Below are 13777 nucleotides of genomic sequence, written 5' to 3'. Positions count from 1 at the left end.
TTGTGCAAAATGACAAGTGTTTGGCAGCTGTGGTGATTCATGGGAGGATTTTTATCATTTAAAATCATCCATGGTCAACATCTGTCCAGCCTTCTTATTCACACTGTTTGGACTGTTTTTGGCATCCCTTTCAAAATAAAGGCGCGATGCCTTTGCTACACTGACAGGAGATTAATTCTTATAAGGTGACAGATGAGACTTTGAATCAGACTTAATGCAATTATTAATAATTCATTTAGTATCGCGGCGTCTCCCAGGGCTGGGGGTTGGGACACCTGTGAACACACGAGCTCAGACTGCAGGTTTTCCCTTTGGCACTGAAGTTCACCGCTCGTGTGAACATCAGATATAAATGCAGTGTAACATAGTGTTATTTCCTGTAACTAAACACTTTCTCAGCCTCAGCTGCTGCTCATCTGCTGGACCTTCTCTGGGTTTCACACAGACCTGTGCACCTCTCAGTCAACTGTGTGGACTTTAGGGAAAAGCAGCCAATCAAAATGCTGCATTTGTCTGCCACATACTGAGATGAATGCTGTTCAACTCCATGCATACGGTCACAACACAAACACCCGACTCAGAGCCCATTCCTCTCCCACTTTTTCCACACAGTTTGAGTTGTGGTTCAGTTTAATGAGGCTGACGAGTGCGGAGGTGACGATGGAGAGACCACAGAGCTGCGCCACGAGAAAGAGACAGGAAACAAGCTCACCTTCCTGTGTATCTGCCGCAGGTGGAAGAGTTCAGGACGTCACACTGCTGATCCTTCTGTGGGCTGTCAAACTCAGGAACTCTCTAAGTGATGCACACAGTAAACAGAGACAGCCACTAGCAGGAAGTGGTCCTCTTGATACTTCAGATGGATTATCAAAGACTCACTGGATGTTTTACCTCTGCCGTCGTCCTGCTGGTGCTGCGAGTACTCGACGGGTGCTCACCCACCCAGAGACAGCCGGAGGTCAGACGGTTCGTGAGCTCTTCTCTTCAGAGACGCCAAATGTGTCCCGCGAGAAGTCCAGAAGTCTTCCTCACCAAAACTCTGTCCTGTTCTCTGAGTCTGCTTGTTCTTCCTCACCATCTGCAGAAATGTGTGCAGGGGGGCTGACCTGAGGGGGCGTCGGGTTTCAGTCTCTCTCTCTCACACACACACACACACACACACACACACACACACACACACACACACACACACACACACACACACACACACTCTCCATATGAGGAGGCTGGTATGTGGACAGATTAAGCCCTGGCCCTGCTGGAACAGCCTTTCCTTCAGTTACACCATCACTGAAGCTCAGCCCGATCCTTCAGCTCTGGTTTTCTGCTTCGACCTTTTAAGGTTTTAGATCTGAAGCAGTATTTCACGAACAGGTCACAGAGGAAGACAACACATCAGTACAGCTTTTATCTGATAGTTTACAATATCTGTCTGTTGTAAGTGTTTGAGAATGGCTGTCAGATTACAGCGTTTATCCTCAACAGTTAACCGTTTCCTGTGTGGGCCTTTATTTTGAAGGGCTCTCTGTTTTTTGGGAGTGAGGTCATGTTGGTGGGGCAGTTCAGGTGTGTGACTGTGAAAATCATTTGTTTCAGAGCTCCAGCACCCGGCCAGTAAGCCTGTGAGACTCTGAAACAGCGAAACACTTGCAGCAGTTTGGGTTTTTAGTTTTCTTGTTGTTCAGTCTGACACAACAGCGCCTCCTGCTGACCACTTTGGTACTGTCACATCTTGATAATATTATTCTATGAAACAAGGGAACCCAGCACTGCACACTTCTGAACCAGACTACATTTTATTCCTCACACAGGATCAGTTATTATATAATAATTAAATCTCACCACTATAATTCAGTAGTTAAGCTTAAATGTATCTTAACTGTCTCCACACTCTTCTTCTACAATACTTAAGACACAGTAAGTAAGTAAAGTTTATTTATTAAGCGTTTTTCATAGACAGGTAGTCACAAAGCGCTGTGCACAAAGATTAAAATAAACAGTACAATAAATAGCAAAATGCAGAATATAAGAGGTTAAATGTAAATTAAAAATGTAAAAAGCGTTGGTCAACCGAAGGCTTGTTTAAACAGTAAAGTTTTTAACTGCTTTTTAAAGGATTCCACAGAGTCAACCAAACGTAGTTGTAGAGGTAGACTGTTCCACAGCCTTGGTGCCACAGACTGAAAGGCTCCGCCCCCTTTCGTCTTCAGTCGTGTTCGGGGAGCAACCAACAAACTCTGAGTCTGTGAGCGGAGATGACGAGCAGCAGTGTATTTTGTGAGAAGCTTGGATAAATAATCTGGGGGCATTTAGTGCTCTGTATGTTAAAACAATAATTTTAAAACGAATTCTTAAATCTATTGGGAGCCAATGTAAAAAACATAAAATAGGAGTGATGTGAGCTCGCTTGCTAGCGCGAGTTAGTAGTCTGGCTGCTGCGTTTTGTATAGCTTGGAGGCGGGAAAGAGATGATTTATCCAAGCTGGTAAACAGGGAATTACAATAATCTAAACGCGATGACACAAATGCATGGACAATTTTTTCCAGTTCAGCTAAGGAGACCATATGTCGCAGTTTAGAAATGTTCCTTAAATGAAAGAAACAGGAACGAGACAGAGATTTTACGTGTGAGTCAAGGCCCAAAGAAGAGTCAAATATTACTCCAAGATTTCGAATATTTGGCTTAGCGGAAGAACAGAAAGGGGCAAGAACCTGACTGATTTTAGAATATAGATCAGGAGGAGCTATGATCATGGTCTCTGTCTTGTTCATGTTTAAAACAAGGTAATTGTTAGAAAGCCAATCAGAGATTTGAGTTAAAGCCTGGACTAGGGTGGACAGCCTATCCAGCTGATGAGGCTTAAAGGACATATACAGCTGAATGTCATCGGCATAGAAATGATAAGACAGGTCACTAAAAGACTGAATAATGCCAGCTAAAAGAACATACAAAAAGAAAATAATAATGAACCTAAAACCCCACAGGTCAGGGCAGCAATGTCAGAGGTGAACCTGTCAGTCCTAACAGAAAAGGTCCTGTCTGATAAGTAGGAAGAAAACCAGTCTAGGGCAGAGCCAGATATACCAGCCAGAACCTTCAGCCTGTTAAGTAGGATTTTGTGGTCGATGGTATCGAAGGCTGCGCTAAGATCAAGCAAAATGATCACAGAACAACTCCCTGCATCAGATGCCATTAGTAGATCATTATAGACCCTTAAGAGAGCGGTCTCTGTAGAGTGCTGCTTTTGAAAGCCAGACTGAAAAGGGTCAAGAATCTGCAATTGGCATAGTAAGGACCTGAACTGATTTTCTACAATTTTTTCTAGTAATTTACTTATAAATGGCAATCTTGAAATAGGACGATAATTACTAGTGGAGGTAGGATCTAGATTCTGTTTTTTTAAAATAAGACGGAACACAGGCTTGCCTCAGTGAATTGTTGATGATGGAAAGTAGTGTGGGACCAATGCTGGTGAGAGTCCCAGACAGGACAGAGGGAGGTAATATATCTAAAGAGCATGATGAGGATTTAATTTTACCTATTACTGCAATCAAGTCATTGAGTGTGATTGGAGAAAAAGAAGTAAATGACCCGGGACAACGAGGGGCATCTTCATAAGGGGAGGCACTTGAGGAGATTTTGGATCTCAAGTCCATCGCCTTATTTACAAAGTAATTGAGGAAAGTGTTACAGTCTTCATAAGAAAGTAACACAGCATGCTGAGTTGGAGGAGAAACAATACTATTGATGGTATCAAACAGAATTCTTGGGTTATTTTTAATGACTATTTATTAGATTATTGAAGTAAGAGGATCTGGCCTCTTTGACTCATTATATAAGTGAAGAAGTTCTTTGAAGTGTTCCCGATGGACAACCAGACCAGTGGACTTCCAGAGACGCTCTGCTTTTCGACAGGAGCGTCGAAGACCACGGGTTTGATTATTTAACCAAGGTGTGCGGGAACTAACAGAGCGATGCCTGGTTTTGAAAGGAGCAACCTGATTAAGAATGGCAAGACAGTGTTCATTAAAAGAATTAATAAGGATGTCAACATCATCAGAAGAAGGTTTAAAATTAAAAAGGGAAGAAAACTTAAAAATGACAGAGTCATCAATAAAGCGCCTGCGCCTAATAAAACTTTGGGGAAGAGACTCTGAGTTGACAGATACATTAAAAAAAAAAGTGACTTATGGTCGCTAAAAACAACATCATTTAAGTTCAAGTGGTCAAGGGAAACACCACAGGTGAAGACCAAGTCCAAAGTATGCCCAGCTGTGTGAGTAGTGTTAAACCTCACCACTAGATGTCAGCAGAATTCTGTGTTCTACCCAATTGAAGTGCATAATCCTAGCTATGGTGGCCACTGTAGGACAAATATATTTTACCATATTAGAATAATATAAACAATTAGCGCTAAATAAAGAATAAAATAACTTTTATTTGTACTGTGGACCTGATCCACCCAGTAGTGTTTCAGTACATGTGTAGGCTGGCAGTCTGCTGTTTACCTCAGCTGTCATTGCAGACGAGAAGCATGCATCTGTATCAACACGTTCTCATCCCAGCGTGTAACATACCAACGAGCGTGACGAATCGTCAGTATGTTACATGTTGGGAATGATAATGCTCTGTCTGTGTTTCCTCTGGGGGAGGCTGTAAAACTTGGTGAAAGGAGTATGATACGAGTCAGTGAGCCAGAGAAGCTCACTAGTGATGGGAATTCTGGCCCTTTTTAGAGAACCGGCTCCCAATCTCTCTGAGCAGTTTTGCTGTTGTGCTGGCAACAAAGCCCCTGCACCCCACTTCCACCGAGCGCACCTTGATCTTGCAGCCTCTGTCCTCTGCCTCAGCTGCCAAGTTGGCATACCGCAGCTTCTTACGCTCAAATGCTTCCTCAATTGCCTCCTCCCATGGTACCGTCAGCTCAATGACGTACACAAGTTTTTGGGAGTTAGACCGAAGGACGAGGTCTGGTCGCAGAGTAATTGTTACGATCTCTGTGAGAAAAATTAGCCTCTGATCCAAGTCCACTTGCATCTGTCAATCCCTGGCAACCTTCAGCGGGCCCAGGTCTGGGTTGAGGGGCTCGTCCTTGGCTTGTCTCCTTCCCGGATAAATGTTGATGAAAACTGACGCTCCTCTTGGTTTGTGAAAGGTTGAGCATTGATGGATTTTCTTTTGCGCTCAACTTTCTCGGCTAGACACCTGAGAACCTGGTTGTGTCTCCATGTGTATCTGCCCTGAGTAAGGTGTTACGGGTTCGAAATTGAGGACGAGAGTAAAACAATGATGGTCCAGAAGAGGTCGGTCAAACAATTGATTTTATTGAATGCACGCAGCGTGGAGAGGTGTAAACTGCAAAACATCAGTTGTACATCTCTACCCAAAATACACTCTAGATTGCTTTTATAACATCAGGGTATTGTAACGCCCCTTCTTGCGTTTACAAGCACATAATTTGCATGTACAGAACATCCATGTATTTTAAGAGATAACTGCAGACACAGAAGTTCCCCATCCATCCAAATATGGTGAAGATCTCAGGCCTTTGAGGTCCCCATGGACTGGACATCCTTTCGTCACCTGTAACTAAGCAAACTCAAATACCACAAGAAGCTGAATACATTCAGGCCTTTGTTCAGCTACTATTTTACTGTAACAATATACTCAGGCTCTGAGTTATGATATATATATATTAACTCAATCATTTTAAAGTAGTTATAACTGCACCTGTAATAAACATGTTAATATTTGATTATGATAACCCCTATAATATAACTTATAACATAATGCCAGCAGCTTCAATAAACACTTTGATGAAATGATAATTAATGTAATGTTAAGGATGATGGTTATATACAGTTCAGCAGTGACCTAATTTCTTTAAATATTACAATTCCCTCTCTTGATGTCTCTCCAGAGACATCACCACACCATTTCCTTGGGTCACTCCTCGACCCACTCTGTCACCTCCACATCCATTAATGGCATCATGGGCCCCGAAACCACCATTCCCAGGTCCACTGCCTTCGCTCTGACCCTCTCTAGCCGTCCTCTGACTCAGCACATCAGAAAACCACCTCATGTCCTCTAGGTGGTCCAGTAATAAAACACCAGCTCCCACTTGAAAACACTTCATGCTTAAGTGGTCTCTGCTCCTTTTCTGGGTCCCTCTCTAGTGGAAATCTTCTCCTGTAAGGGATAAAAAACAAACAGCCTCTCTCTGCTACACCTCACTAACCTACTTTGTTCATCTAATGTTCCTTTAATTATTCAAAGTCGGTTGACAATATCATGTTCTGGGCTCTATCCATTATCTTAACTTTACTTAATCTCAATACTCTTTATGTGTGTGAGCAACGCTTTTAGTTCTATTAAAAAACACCCCGGGTAAAATATACACCAGCCCTATGTCAGCCTAAATGTCCGCTAGAAAACACACTTCAAAATTTTCCATCATCATTTACGCCTCTTTTTGCTTCAAGCATATACATAACATGCAAAAGTTACTGTTAATACCAGTTTAGACAATTTCCATTATCTACAACATTTTGTTTCACCCGGCTCACCCTCACACATTTCCTGTTCACTTATTGCATATGTATCTTTAACACCTTTTACCTCAGTACTGGCTAAGCAGAAACAAAGCACCATGTATTCCACCTTTACCCTCCAAAATAAATCTATGTCATGTTTGTGTCTGTAAGCATGTTTTGCATTCATTCATTACACTCCACGCCATTCCTGCAAGTTACAAGCACATAATTTGCATGCCTTCGGCCTGGCCTATATTTAAATCAGGTGTGTTTGTAAGCGTGCATGCAATTAACCTGCTATGTTCTCATCTTCCCTCAACATGTATCACCTGGACACTCTCACCCGTGAAGCTTAAAACCCTTTTGGACGGAACATCAACTCTAAACAAGCACAGTTATGCTTTGTGTATGAAATAAACTCAACCTGTAAATAGAGACATCACTGTTATCACAAACATATGCAATACTATTAAAATTATACTGTACAACCTGTTATTAATGCAGTCATCATAACGCACATTATATCATAGCAATAAAAGAATCTCTAAATCCCCAATCCCAACAGGTCCTGCTTTTAAATCTTCCCTGACTTTCCCTTCAAGTTCTGCTTTCTTAGTACAATAATTAGGTCCTCCTAATCCCATTAAATCTGCCATATTGATTTCTTCATGAGTAAGTGTCAGATTTAGAGCATCTAAAACTTTACTCAGTCTCTGTTGTGCTAATGATGTCATAGTGAACGCCTGCAAGTTCACATAAGCCACCACACTATGTGTAGTCAGAACTTTTAGTGAGTGTTCTCTCCCTACATGTGCTGTTTCCTATATTATTTTGGCAACCCCTGCTGCATGCTGTGCCTTGCTTCTGTTGGACTCAACCTTATGCTAACCTACATAAGTACCTGTCTTAAGAGCGACCTCTGCACAGCTCAGACGCCAGTTGCAAGAGCTCTCTAACATTAGAATCATCAGCTGTGACTTATATAGTGTTATTTCGGTACTTTATACTTCACACAGTTTTGAATGTTGTTTATATGGGGAGTTCCTCTTTTTGTGTCTATATTTATTAATATGCCTTGTGCACTAAAACTTCCTGTTTTTCAGTCTGGCTGAGCACTTGTTTGTGAGTAAAAGGTGGCCTTGCTCTACAAGCCAGCCTTCATTATTAAAGTACATAAAACAAGATAATGAGGAGATTCATATTAAAAATATAGCTTTTGTTCCTAACACCAGTCCCCGTTTTTTTTTTTTTTTTTTTTTCTTTTCTCCCCTGAGAAATGAACTAATTCCTAGTTTATGACATTTAAGTTTACTTCAATACATTCCCATTGAATTTTATTTATATAGCGCCAAATCACAACAAAAATTGCCTCAAGGCGCTTCATATATACAGAGAAAAACCCACCAATCTTGTGACCCCCTATTGAGCCAGCACTTTGGCAACAGTGTGAAGGAAAAACTCCCTTTTAACAGGAAGAAACCTCCAGCAGAACCATGCTCAGGTACGGGCGGCCATCTGCTGCGACCGCTTGGCGTCAGCTAACAGAGACTTTTGAAGAGAAATACTTAATATTTAATAATCCACATTTCACTATTTTATTCTTCGGTTCAAATTTTTATTCTGTATTGTTCTTTATTTGTTATTATTTATGTTTAGATTGTTTATTGCTAGTCTTGGTTTGTTGTTGTCTGTTTGGGAGCTGACATAGTCTCTATGGATAAGCGTCTTTTGGTGGGGTAGCATCAGGAGAGAAGCTCCAGAGAGGCATCTTCCATGTTAAACACTAAAATATAACAAAAGAGATCTTCTCAACGTGTTGTATATTTTTAATATTTCCTTATTATTTTGTCATAAAATAAATCAACCAAATAACTTAAGCTGTGTGACAGCACCTTGCGTTTACGCCGGGCTGTGAACTGCCCTGAAGCTACACCCCCTTTTACCCCATTTAATTTCTCAATCTTACTTTAAACTATTCCTGACCTTCTCCTTCTCTCATCTGATCATCTCAAGTACGTCCTGTACCAAATTTGCTTCCTCTTTTCAAGTCCCACATTTAATTACAAGCTCTAATACACTCAGAGCTGAGGTTCCCCTTTCCTAAGTCTGTATGTTCTACAAGAGAGCAAGTCGGTAAACAAGTTTATCATCACAAAGGTTGTTAGGTAAAGGTCACGTAGACATTTGCTTAGTAACCCTAAAAGAGCACATTTCATGTAGCTAATCGCATATATTAAGACCCCCCTTTTTGTGACACATCTCATGTGTTACAAACTCAAAATCCTTCACTCAGGTTAGGGAATTAAAAGAAAAGTTAATCATATCATATTAGGTATAGATGCTCCGGGCCTTCAAACCTGTGTTTAAGGAATGAAATCAAATTAATCATCATGTCAAATCTTTTCTTGGCTCCATCCACAGCCTGCATCCTTGAAACGTCCTATAAACAAAAGCCTGTGTGTTAACCAGAACATCACATTTCATACTCACTTTGTCCACTTATGATCCAACCTGTGTTATAAAACAAAACTTAAAACATAACAATTATCAGTCATGTGTCCAACCTTAGTCCAGTCTTTTGTCAGTGTCCAGTCGGTCCAACCTATGGTCTTCCTGGTCCGTCCATTCACCCACACATTCACTCACACGCATTAACATCGGGTGTTGGTTGACTTCCACACAAATAATCAGATTTACCACCTTCAGCAAACTCAGTTTATTTATATAATCATTTATTTTCTTTTTACTCGTTTCTTAAGAAGATAGTTCTTTATACTTTTGGACTGGATTGGCTCGCTGCAATCCTCTTAGACAGGGACCCACAATCTGACCCATTGTAATTCGGAAAAGGTCACCTTACTTTTTGTTTTCCTGAGACTATTGTCGGCGCCGTTATTCATTGTTGTCTTTTGCAGGCCTGCTTAGAACAAAAATGAGAAAAAAGAGAGCTGAGTATTAGCTCATCAAAGTACAAACAAAATCACCTGACAGGTTTTTTCTTTATAAGTGCACTGTTACAAAACCCCTTAAACATGTCCATGTTTATTAAAACTCCCTCTTTAAAAATAAAACAACAACCTCAAAAATCTTCAACAATCTTAAATTTCACCCATAGAACACACCCAAAACTTAAAAGCTACACCGTTTCGTACACAATATCCCCCTTTAAGCACTTTACCATACTCACATTCAACCTAACATATAAGCACGTTCTCACAATATGTCAACACTAATTTATAAACCTCTTAATCAAATTTGCACCTCTGAACTGTCTACTCCTCCTTCAAGGCCTCAATCACACACACACAGCAAGGTCCTCTGTCATCACTCACATTAGCTCTCCAACTAATTTTCATACTCAGTCACAAGATAAATACATGTTTAAACCTTATCACATTATTCAATTATTTTCATTTTCTTTCTATACTAATCACTTGTTTTTATCAATCAGTGCAACAGCGCTCCTAAGTCACCCTTTTAAAACTGCTTTAATACTTTTCTTGTGTTTTTTCCATCTTTTTAAATCTTTCCATCAATTTTATTAACCATTCACACCATTCTCTCACTCATACAAGCAGCAAGCAGATCTTCATTGCATATGCTTATGTTCTTAACCAGGTTTATTCAATGTCTCTATGCATTAAACTTCATGAGCTTGTCTTTTTAGAGTTAATGCATTTTCTGTTTGTGTGTGTTATTTATGCATCTATGGCTTCGCAGTCTTTCAAACTCCTTCCCAATTCTCCAGTTATGCAGTCAGTTTTTTCTTTCCCCGAATTACTAACCCTCTATTTTAATTTCCCACCTTAAATAAGCACTCCTAATCTTCAGCCAGGAGCTAGGGCCTGTTTTCCAGGTTCATGGACACATGATTCTGTGAACAATTCAACCAGAAACTTGCCTTAACATATCCATTGGCGTTAACCTACAATTTTCTTCCAACTGCTGGATCTGGAGAGTTGGTCCGGGTCTGCTTTGCTCCTAAAAATAACAAACTAAGACATTTGCATTATTATCACGGGTGCCTAAACGACCCATTTCTCTTTTTCTAGTCAAAAATACCAATTATGTCATGTATGTAAGCGTGTTCTTCCTTGCGTTATGTGGTCATGTAAATGCAGTGTAAGCTGTTTTCTTCATTGCATGAGTGTAAGCTGCTTCTTCATTGCATCCTTATGTATTTATTGCATTTTCATGTATTCATATTTAATTAATGCATCTTTTCACTGAGCTCTACATTCAAACTATCTCACTTCTGATTCGTTTCAAAAATAATCTCACATGTAACAATTTATATATGTGTGTTTTCTATTCATTAATATAATTGTCAGTTATTTTGATTATCTTTTCCTTTTGTATTGTTTACCTCTTTGTTGTGCTGTGGTGGACATCCCTAAACAATCACAAGTTCAGGGTTCAATTTCAATCCAATCATCTCTATCTTCTCGCAGTCAAACTCGTCCAGCTTCATCTCTCACTGGTCCTTTTCATTCACAGTGTCCTGTTCGGGCTTCAGAGCTCCAGCAAACACAGTGTGTTTCTTCTCTGTTTTGATCTTTCAGTATTTCCTCTTCCTTCAGTCTTATTTTCATTTGCTCTGTTTTCTTCTCCATTCATCTTTTCAGTCTTTTCTTCCAAGATTGCTCCAGGCTTGGCAAATATGACAGTCAGTGCCTTCAAGCAGACATATCACGCTGTTCTTCACCAGCATGCATGTTGCATCACGTGCTTTCTTCCATGCTGCTGGACTCATCAGTCGTTGTCAGTGTTACTGCTTTCGCCTGCACTGTCTTTTAGCTTCCGTTATTTCTTCACGTCCACGATGTTCTATCTGTCTTCATCAGGAAATTGACTGTCCTTCGCGTTTCTTCTCGGGGTCAAGGACAAAGTGAGAGCTCAAGCTGCACAATTTCGAGCCAAAGACTGGCTTATTTTCTCCCAATCCTTTTAATCTACTTTTCTTAAAACATGCATTCGCTTAATCTTCTTAGAATTTAAGGTCTGTCTATTTCTCTGGGTGCTCCCCTCACATCATCAATCACTCACACACCTTCCTCTCACACAGACAACAGCACAGTATTTCCTGTTTCTCTTTCCTGTTTCTACAAATTAATCAAACCCTTGTTTTTCATATTTACAGTCTACAAACCCTCTTTAGTTTTACTAAGTCTTGGTCTAAAAACAATACACCCTTATTTCATGCACACTTTTAAATATTCCAAGTTTTTTGCATTTGTCAGTTTTTGTGACATCATTCACCCAATACTTTCATACTCGTCTCACACACACTGCCTTTTCTCTCAACCTCCCACTTTTCACTCATTCTACTATAAACCTCCCCAGTGTTGTTATGACTTATTTACTAATTGGTACAAATCACACAGAGTCACTCAAATCAAATACTGACAGCATTCACACAGTTAAAATCACTCAAAATACGCTTTCCTAAGGGTATTTTACAGGCATGCTTTTCAAACTCAGAAACAGCAAATCAAATAACAACAATTGAAACCTCTAATCCTTCTCACACTCATTTTAATAGCGCTCTTTCACACATCAGGACAACTAACACTTCTCCACACACATCACCATTCTTTAGGTCAGTTTTGTAGCATCAGTCACACAATCATTTCTTGAGTGGGTGTACTAAGTGCATATACTTATGTGTTTTCAATCAGCGTCAGTGGGATTTAGATTTCTATCCTGCCTACAGTATAATTCCAGGGCCCGAAATATAACAATACTACTACATGCAAAATCTAATAATGCTTCTTCTGATCGCCTTATTACTGAAGTTACTAAAAAGCCGTAATGAGTATCTGAAACCACAGCGTGACATCGACAGGTTACATCATAAACATCTCCTGTCCATGTATATTCAACTACACAATACCCTTAATCCAACATGTGTATTTACGCAAACTGTTATAAAATGTTAGTCAAAAAACACGGTGTCAGTACAAAGAGTCAATAAAACACAAGTCCTATTACTTCCAACAAGTATTACGTCGTTCAAGCACGTGTAAAGCAAAACCCATACTCCAATTCTACATGTATCATAAAGTAGTCCTCGTATTTAACAACCGTAATGCCAACAAAGTAGAAATAAAAGCAATTCTTCCCTTAAAACACCAATACAAGTCATCCTTAACCCAGGCTCTGCAGTCAGTCATTAGCCACTCATTAGTAAACAGGAAATGTCACTCTAAATAAGTCACAGGCATCTCATTTACATAGACACAGACACACAATCTCAAAATAACCAGCCTGCTGCAGTGCCCGTGGCAGACACAATCTATATACAAACAGTCAAATTATAATACAGAGACGTCTCATACATCAAATATTTACAAGGCCTTAGATTGCACAACCTACAGAATTTAGACAAAATTTAGATTAACCCTCCAAGGGATAAACTCCAAGTTTTTGATCGTCAATGACAGTCTCAGTTCCAAACTGTATCTGCTCTAATCCCTAAATATCCTACAGAATTTAGACAAAATTTTAAATTAACCCTCCAAGGGACAAACTCCAAGTTTTTTATTGTCAATAACCCAGTATCAGGTCCAACCTGTGTCTGGTCTAATTGCTAAAGTTCCTAAGTCAATTTAAAAGCGTCCAACGCCCAAGGTCCAACCTTTGCTACCCAAAAAAGCGCAAGTACCGTTCCAAACGGTAAAGTGGTCCAACCACTAGCTATTTTGGAGGTTCCCAAGTTCTCCACGATCGCTAATCGGACTATCCCTTCCAAAGGAAAATCCCAAGCGTCCCCAGGAAATTTGGAGCGTCACCTCCGAGAAATGCGCTTCTTAGAACATCCCACAGTTCCGTTCTACAGAAATTTAATTATGTTTTTAAAGACATCCTATGAAACCACAAAACCGACTGCATTGATATCCAAGCCCAGCTTTATATTCAATTATAACTGCATTACCATATACAGATTTCAAATTACCTATAATCCTAAATTCAGTAGTCCAACTACTTTAAATTCTCTTTCGTTAGCAGTCCAACTGCATTTAAATCCTCGTAGCAGTCCAACTGCTTTTCCTTTAATCAGTACTGTCACTTAACCTTACATTATCATTACTTCAACTTCAATTCTCATGAGATTTTCACCAAAATCAAAACAGACCTTTACCAGTAATGTCAGTGAGTAGACTTTCAATTTTGTCAGAACCAATTCAGCACTGTTTGGAAATAATTCAACAGGTAGTGCCTTACCTTTAGATAAGCCGGC

Source organism: Pelmatolapia mariae, linkage group LG20 (assembly GCF_036321145.2).
Source record: "Pelmatolapia mariae isolate MD_Pm_ZW linkage group LG20, Pm_UMD_F_2, whole genome shotgun sequence".
NCBI classification, from domain to species: domain Eukaryota; kingdom Metazoa; phylum Chordata; class Actinopteri; order Cichliformes; family Cichlidae; genus Pelmatolapia; species Pelmatolapia mariae.
Note: the sequence above shows the minus strand (reverse complement) of the source record.